At 39.4% G+C, this 7,866-nt stretch overlaps 1 pseudogene; it reads left to right on the top strand.

Moving 5' to 3' along the window:
- The first annotated feature begins 697 nt into the window (after positions 1 to 697).
- LOC110316789 lies at positions 698 to 2,436 on the top strand (annotated as a pseudogene).
- Positions 2,437 to 7,866: the final 5,430 nt, after the last annotated feature.

The raw sequence follows: 7,866 nt of genomic DNA, 5'->3' as shown, positions 1-7,866 counted from the left end.
TAAGATGGCCATAACTGAAATTACATCCTCTTTGCATGCCAAATACCAAAACCTGGTGAGTAGTCTTGGGCTTCCCCTATGAGTAAAATCTTGTTGTTCTGTTTTATATATCTATGATTTACAAATACATGTATCTGTCAGTGGCTGTGCTCACTTGTGCATGTATGTTTGGAGACTAGAGTTAGACTACAAGTATCTTCACTATTGCTCTTCACCTTCCTTTTTGAACAAAATTAGACAGTGAACCTAGAGCTCTCTATTTTATCAAGTCTGGCTGTCACCAGGCTCCTGGAATCAGACTTTCTTATCCCTGCAAACCTGTGGTGCAGCTACAGGCATCTTCAACCATTCTCAGTGCTTTAAATGGATGCTGAGTATCAAATCCAAGCCTACAAGCCTGTGGTATAAGTGAATGAAAAAAAATAAACAAAAAGTAAATACCTGACTGCTCCTAGGTATGGTAGAGCATTATAGTAGATTAAATGGAGGGTATAGCCAGAACAATGTCATTGTGGGTATGGGGGAGAAATAAAGAGTGAACAAAACTGTGGACCCAGCTATGTGAGGAAAGGTTGGAGAAGAGAGGTAAGAGCCAGCCGAGTAAAGGTTAGATGAAAGAGTCTAGCATTATATAGGTAAGGGCCACCAGGAGAAGAGCAGCCTAGACTCTGGGCTGGAGAAGTTTAAGGTAGGGGACATGGTATGCCACCTGTATCTCGTAGCAGCTATGGAGTGGGGTATGCTGGGAGAATCTGGTTTTCAGGTCCATGTTCATATGCACTTTTGTCCTAGGTTTGAGACCTAGAAGTAAGCATCTTACCCACTGAGCCATCTCTCCAGACCTGATTCATTTTTGACATGTAAATGTTTGACTTACATGTAGCACAGTTTTGCTTTTGAAAATTTCCCATTTATTCAAAACATTCCATAGGCATGTTCATTAGAAGCAGTTTCATCCAAAGCAAAAGACAAACTCATAGTTGTTTTTTTATTTGTGATTTTTCAGAAGTTCTCACATATCTAAAAGCTCTTAAACATTTATTGAGGAGACAATCCTCTCTGTATGTATGTATGCTTACCTATGCATGCATGTTTGGGCTATAATAATTTATTACACATTATTAGAGTAAATGGTAGATGAAAAGGCCTAGGAACCAAAATGGCAGGATTATATAAGGAAGGATAGCTGGAGGAAAAACAATCTAGACACGGGGATGGAGAAGTTTAGGATAGAGAGCCAGGTATGCCAGATATACCCGGTAAATGGTAGGGATTAAAGACGCTGGAAGAATCTCTTTGACATGCGGTCCTATTTACTAAATAATATATACAAAAAGAACTTTACATTTTGTACTTTTTAGTAGGATTCCATGTCTGAGGAAGTAATGCTTCTAACACAAGTTTTACTAACGAGGTCCATTTATGAGTTTCTGTCTGTCACCAAGCATTATTTTGTTATAGCATCTTCCTTGGGTATTTTCATTTCTCGAGTAATAAAGTTAGCCTTTGTTCTTTAAACACTCATGTTTCATATTAAGATGTATGCTGCTAGCTGGAGAATTCATGTGGAGGTCAGAGGGAAAGCATGTGTGAGTGGAAGCAACAGAAGGAGTCATAGCTGCCCAAGTGTATGAGTCCATTGGAAATTTCCGCTGGCATTAGCAGTTGCAGGAGACCTGGTGAACTCTGCTTTGTATAATGTGAATGTTGGACACAGAGCTGTTATCTTCGACCAATTCCATGGAGTACAGGACATTGTGGTAGGGAAAAGGACTCACTTTCTCATCCCTTGGGTACAGAAACCAGTTTTCTATGATTGCTGCTCTCGACCACTGAATGTACCAGTCATCAGCAGTAACAAAGACTTGCAGATAGTCAACATCACACTGTGCATCCTCTTCCAGCCGGTGGCCAGCCAGCTTCCTCATATCTACACCAGCATTGGCGGGGGCTATAATGAGCAGGTGATGCCATCTATCAACACAGAGATCCTCAAGTTGGTGGCGGCTCGATTTGATGCTGGAGAATTGATTACCCAGCAAGAGCTGGTCTACAAGCAGGTTAACTATGTCCTCAGAGAGCAAGCAGTAACTTTGGGCTCATCCTGGATGATGTGTTCCTGACACATCTGGCCTTCGGGAAGGAGTTCACAGAGGCAAAACTTATGGCTCAGGAGGAAACAGAAAGAACCAGATTTGCATTGGAATAGTCTATCTCCTTTCCTGTAGGCTGAGCAGCAGAAGAAAGCAGACATCATCTCTGCTGAGGGTGACTCCCAGATAGCTGAGCTGATTGCCAACTTGCTGGCCACAGCAGGTGCTGGAAACTGCTGAGTACATCACATACCAGCTCTCCTGCTCTCAGAACATCACCTACCTGCCAGCAGGGAAGTCCATGGTCCTCCAGCTTCTCCAATTGAGGCAAACCAGGTCATAACATTAATCATTCTGAATGACCCCTTCCTTCTGCCCCACCCCAGAAACGACTGTGAAATTTAATGGCTGGCTTAAAGTGAAGGAAATAAAAGTAAAATCACTTCAAAGAAACCCAAAACAAAACAAACAAACAAACAAACAAAAAAGGATATGTGCTGCTTTTCTTTCTTGGATATGGCAATCTATCACACAGTGGTGATTCCTATAAGTGTATATTAAATCTAAACAGATACAAGGAATGTGCTGCTGTCATTCATGAAGATGGACAATTTATTTTTATGTTTATGGAATTTGTTGGCGCTTTTACTTTTTATTTAAAGAGGAATTGCACACTTCTTCAAAGCAAACCCAATATATCCACTTTGTTCTTCACAAAATAGAAATAAGTCACCTTCTCCTCCTACTTTTAACAAGCAGTATCTCTTCAGCTACTATAGATGGACTGTTTCTGGTTTTTTTTTTTCATTTTAATATTTGTTAAATACATTACTAAACATTGTACATGAAAATCTTGAATTCAATATCAAATCATTTAATAATCATTTGATTATGCTGACATAAAATTTTCCATCCTGTAGAACTTGACCAATAAATTATTGCAAAGATAAAATATACTGAAGAAAAAAAATAACTCACTTTTTTATTGCCAACACTACACACTGGGAACATAATAAATTTAAACAGAAAGTTTAATTTTGCTTCACACTTCTAGCATCTTAGAATAACACAACATATTTGTTAATGGCCTTCTCAAAAGCCTAGCAAGTACTGGTCAAAGGAAAGGTGGATAATTTTTAAGAGCCAGAGGATCAGGGAAATTGCTATGAGACTATATTTTGTAGGAATGTCAACAACATGGTTGCCTAAACATGAGAGGAAAAAGGACAACAAAAAACATCCTAAAATGAATGGGGGAAGTCCCTGAGCTCTTCTGTTTTTATGCATCTGTTCATTAGGATGACAATTACCTTTTTAAACCAGGAGAATATTTCAGTGTGATTACATGGAAACTGTAGTAATTGGTTGTTCTCTGGTATAAGAAGCAACAGACACACTTAGACATCTCTCTAGATACATGTACATTGCAGGTTTGAAAAGGCTATATTCATAGAAAATTTTAGAAATTTAATGGAATGGGACATTACATTTTGTAAAACCTAAATCTAATAAAATCATTGGATTACTCAGTAAGAGAATTTTGGAAGCAGTATTTGTTATTTTCAGGAATGTATTATTTAACCATACTTATTTTATTTATTTATTTATTTATTTATTTATTTTACTTATTTTGTAGATAGAAAAGAGCATAACACAGATTAATATTAAGGGGAGAATGGGAGCAGGAGATTCTACAGAAGGTTTGAACTTTTACATAAACACACCTGAGTTATTCTATATCATCTGACAGATGTTGTGGATGAATGAATATTTTACAAATTAGTGATGTGAGCTACACTTTAGAAAAGCCAGGATAAAGGTTGCAGATTTGACCAATGGGATTCTGGAAAAGTATCCTTCCATTTACATTAGAGAACTATTTTACAGAAAATAAGTTTGTTGCATACGTCCCTACAAATATCCAATATGAAATACCACAAGAAACAAAGAGCTGTAGGCACATACCTTATCATGAGTTTCATTGGCAGAGACACAAATTAAAAATTTTATGGAAAGAATATTAAATCTTTATATAGTGGAATTGGTATAGTAAAATTGGACTGAGCCAGGGCTGTAAGTTTTAAGCTACAGAAAGTTAAAAACTGAAAATATTCTCAAGTGAGGAAAAAGTTTAAATGGTAGATTTGTCCTTTATACCTTGTTTGAAAATATGATTTGAAATGAATTAGGACAAAGCCCCAAAGCCCAGTTATGCTTCAAATATACTACATACATATAATATAAATGATAAACACACACACACACATATATATATATATATATATATATATATATATATATATATATATATGATTATATTTACTACAATTAAAAGCTATTAATTATTTTCTTAATGTTAAACATTGATAGATGTTTACTTCTTTAGCTGGTCTGCTCCAGACACTAAGATAAAGTTGCATAAGCATACACTGAGTGTTGGGAACAAGCATAAGAAACTTGTTATTAGTATTGCCATTTTATTTTCAGATTCCATAGTAGAAATAAAAAATACATCCTGGCAGCAGGTTTGCTACCTGTTCAAATAGTGTATGTTCCCAAAAGAAAGGCACACACAGCCGTAATTGGCACAATAGTTGGGCCACTGTCTAACCTCCATGTGGTTAATCCTGAGTTATTACTTACTAGTGGCCACTCTGGACTCAGTTGGGCAGCCCTCTGAGCAGCACTCTGCAATTTTTTCACATGGCAGCAATTTCTCTCTGTCCTGTACTCTTCTCAGACAAGGTGTCTCTCCTCTTCTTCACACTCTCTCCACATGTCAGATCTCCTTTCTCCTTCCTCCCTACCCCAAACCCTAGGAATCCTTAAATCTCACCTCTGTCTGTCCTTCCCAGCTGTTAGTTGTTGGTATCTTTATTTACCAATCAGACCCAACTGGAGGCAGGTTCCAGTAAACAGGTTTTTTGTTTGTTTTTCTTTTTTGTTTTTTTTTTTGTTTTGTTTTGTTTTTGCTAAACATAATTAGCATTTGTGATACAAGCAGCTATATTCCATTTAGTGATAGTGTTCAAGGTCACAGTCCTAGAGTAGCTAGGAACTTTCTAACAGCTGAATAGCCACTGTTGTAAGGAGGCAGTTGTGTGAGTCTAGCTATCTCAGGGAAAAGTAACTTATAAGGAGGCAGTTGTCTGAATCTCGCTATTTCAAGGACAGTGTTAGTCCATCTTGCTGGTGTACTCAAAGTAAATTCATGTTCCCAGATGCTGCAATGAATTCCTATCCTGACTGGCAGAAACTCTCTTGTTCAATGCTTTATGTCAAAATATGATTGAAAAATGCTACATCCCAGCCTGGTCTGCCCCCATTTTATAGTTTTATTCTTTAAACATGCTGTCCAACTTTTCTCCAGGGTTGTAGTTTAGCTCACAGGCCTGTTCTGTGGCCCCAATAATTAAGTAGTGGCTTGATTATAATAAATTTTTGATGTTTGCATTAATCTGGTGTTTGACTTATGTTGAGTTTAAGCAGACCTCATAACATGATGTCATTGAATAATTCAAATTACCTTTTAAATGTTGCTCTCTGAGTTTTCTAAAGCAAATACAAAATCGAAGCTACAGTATATGAAAATGACAGTCGAGAGGCTACCAAAATTAAATGATAATTGTAATCCTGGGAAATTATAACTTTCCTTATTAAAGTAATAACCTGACCCCACCAAGACCCAGGCTAAAGGGTTGTACATGGGCAGTGTCTGATGTGGATGATGAAAGCAAGATACCAGAAAAAAATGTATCAGCAAGATCATTTTAAAAGGAAAACAGGATTTTGTCTCGTCTTTAAGTATGTAAATCATTATGAGAAATAATACTTACCTTCAGAAGGATGTATGGGCTTTAGTTATCTTATTTTACATGTACAATTGGTGTTAGTTTTCCAATAACATCTCAAATAATCTTTTTGAACAACCTAAATTCTCTTCCCTGAAATCCGATTCTCATTTAGAGAATCGGGGTGAATACATTTTCTTGCCAGGATATTCACAGTCTCTTCTGACTCTGAACCTTCTTGTAGAATTCTCTCTTATCCTTCCACTTATCCATGCCCAGTACCAGAGAGCTTATCTACAGAAATATACTGACTTTTGTGCTTTGGATTTTTCAGGCTATTTTTTTTTCATTTTATTAGACATTTTCTTCATTTACATTTCAAATGTTATCTCCATTTCTAGTTTCCCCTCCGAAAATCCCCTATCCCCTCCCCCCTCCACCTGCTCCCCAACCCACCAACTCCCATTCCTGGCATTCCCCTATATTGGAGCATAGAGCTTTCACAGGACCAAGGACCTCTCCTCCCATTGACGACCGACTAGGCCATTCTCTACTATAAATGTAGCTAGAGCCACAAATTCCACCATGTGTTTTCTTTGATTGGAGGTATAGTTGCAAGGAGCTCTGAGGGTACTGGTTAGTTCATATTGATGTTCCTTCTATGGGGCTTCAGTCCTCTTCAGCTCCCTGGGTATTTCTCTGGCTCCTTCATTGGGGATCTTGTGCTCCCTCCAATGGATGACTGTGACCATCCACTCTGTATTTGCCAGGCACTGGGAGAGCCTCTCAGGAGACAGCTATATCAGGCTCCTGTCAGCAGGATCTTGTTGGCATCTGCCTAGTGTCTGGGTTTGGTGGTTGTTTATGGGGTGGATCCCCAAGTGGGGCAGTCTCTGTTTGGTCATTACTTCAGGCTCTACTCCGAACTTTGTCTCTATAACTCCCTCCATGGGTATTTTGTTCCCCATTCTAAGAAGGAACAAAGTATCCACACTTTGGTCTTCCTTCTTCAGATTCATGTGTTTTGCAAATTGTATCTTGGGTATTTGTCACGTCCTCTCTTGACCACAGCAAGGAAGACGCAACCACCAGTTCTTCTTACAGCAGTTTATTCGGGAACCTTGAACAATCTTCATCATCTCCCTCTTCACCTCCCTCTTCATCTCCCTTCATCTCCCTCTTCATCTCCCGGGAGCCCCGGGGTACAAGCCCTTTTATACTCTCATATCCATTCCAATCGTGGCCATGTCACCTCACCAGGTGTGCAGCCTCAGCCAACCAGAATAGCAGGAACATATCACCACCAAATATGGACCTGTTTACCACAAGCTCCATAGCCAACAGGTGCCATCTTTAAGGTGCGGCTTCCAGTAGCCCAGGGAAGAGGCCATAGCCTCCTAGAATTCCCCCTTTTTTCTTTTATTGCTGTAAGCAAGCTACATGGGTGAAGGTAGAGGTCTAATTCCACATATACAAACATAGGGGCCTTACACAAAGCCTTCCTCCGGGCTCACCACCCAGGGAGGCCTTGGCCAGCTCCTGTGTCACTTTTCTGGGGGAAGGACACTTGGTCACTTAACCCTCAAGCAATTAGACATGCCTTCCAGAGGACTCCAAACAGGTCACGAGCTGTCCCCTGTGCAGTGCTTAGCCTGGCATCCCATGGCAAGATGGAAAAATGGCAAGGCTCTTTCATTATGGCAGCAAGCCAAATCTGAGGTGATTGTCCTGCCTCCACGGCGGCAAAGGCCTGCACCACCATGGCAGAAGTGTGAGCCTGCACACGCTGCAACCGACACATACACCATGCACACAACACACATACTATAATGAGTATACAGAACACAGCAAAAATTCCCCCAGAAGACCATTCCTCCCCAATCCTTGAGGAAGCTGAAGGTCCTCTGGATCATCTTCAACCACTGCTGAGCGATGGCAATCTCCACATGGATGTTATATGCCTGTAATTCTTTCATCCTGTT

This window comes from Mus pahari, chromosome 2, assembly GCF_900095145.1.
Source record: "Mus pahari chromosome 2, PAHARI_EIJ_v1.1, whole genome shotgun sequence".
NCBI classification, from domain to species: domain Eukaryota; kingdom Metazoa; phylum Chordata; class Mammalia; order Rodentia; family Muridae; genus Mus; species Mus pahari.
Note: the sequence above shows the minus strand (reverse complement) of the source record. Positions and strands in the feature narration are given on the sequence as shown.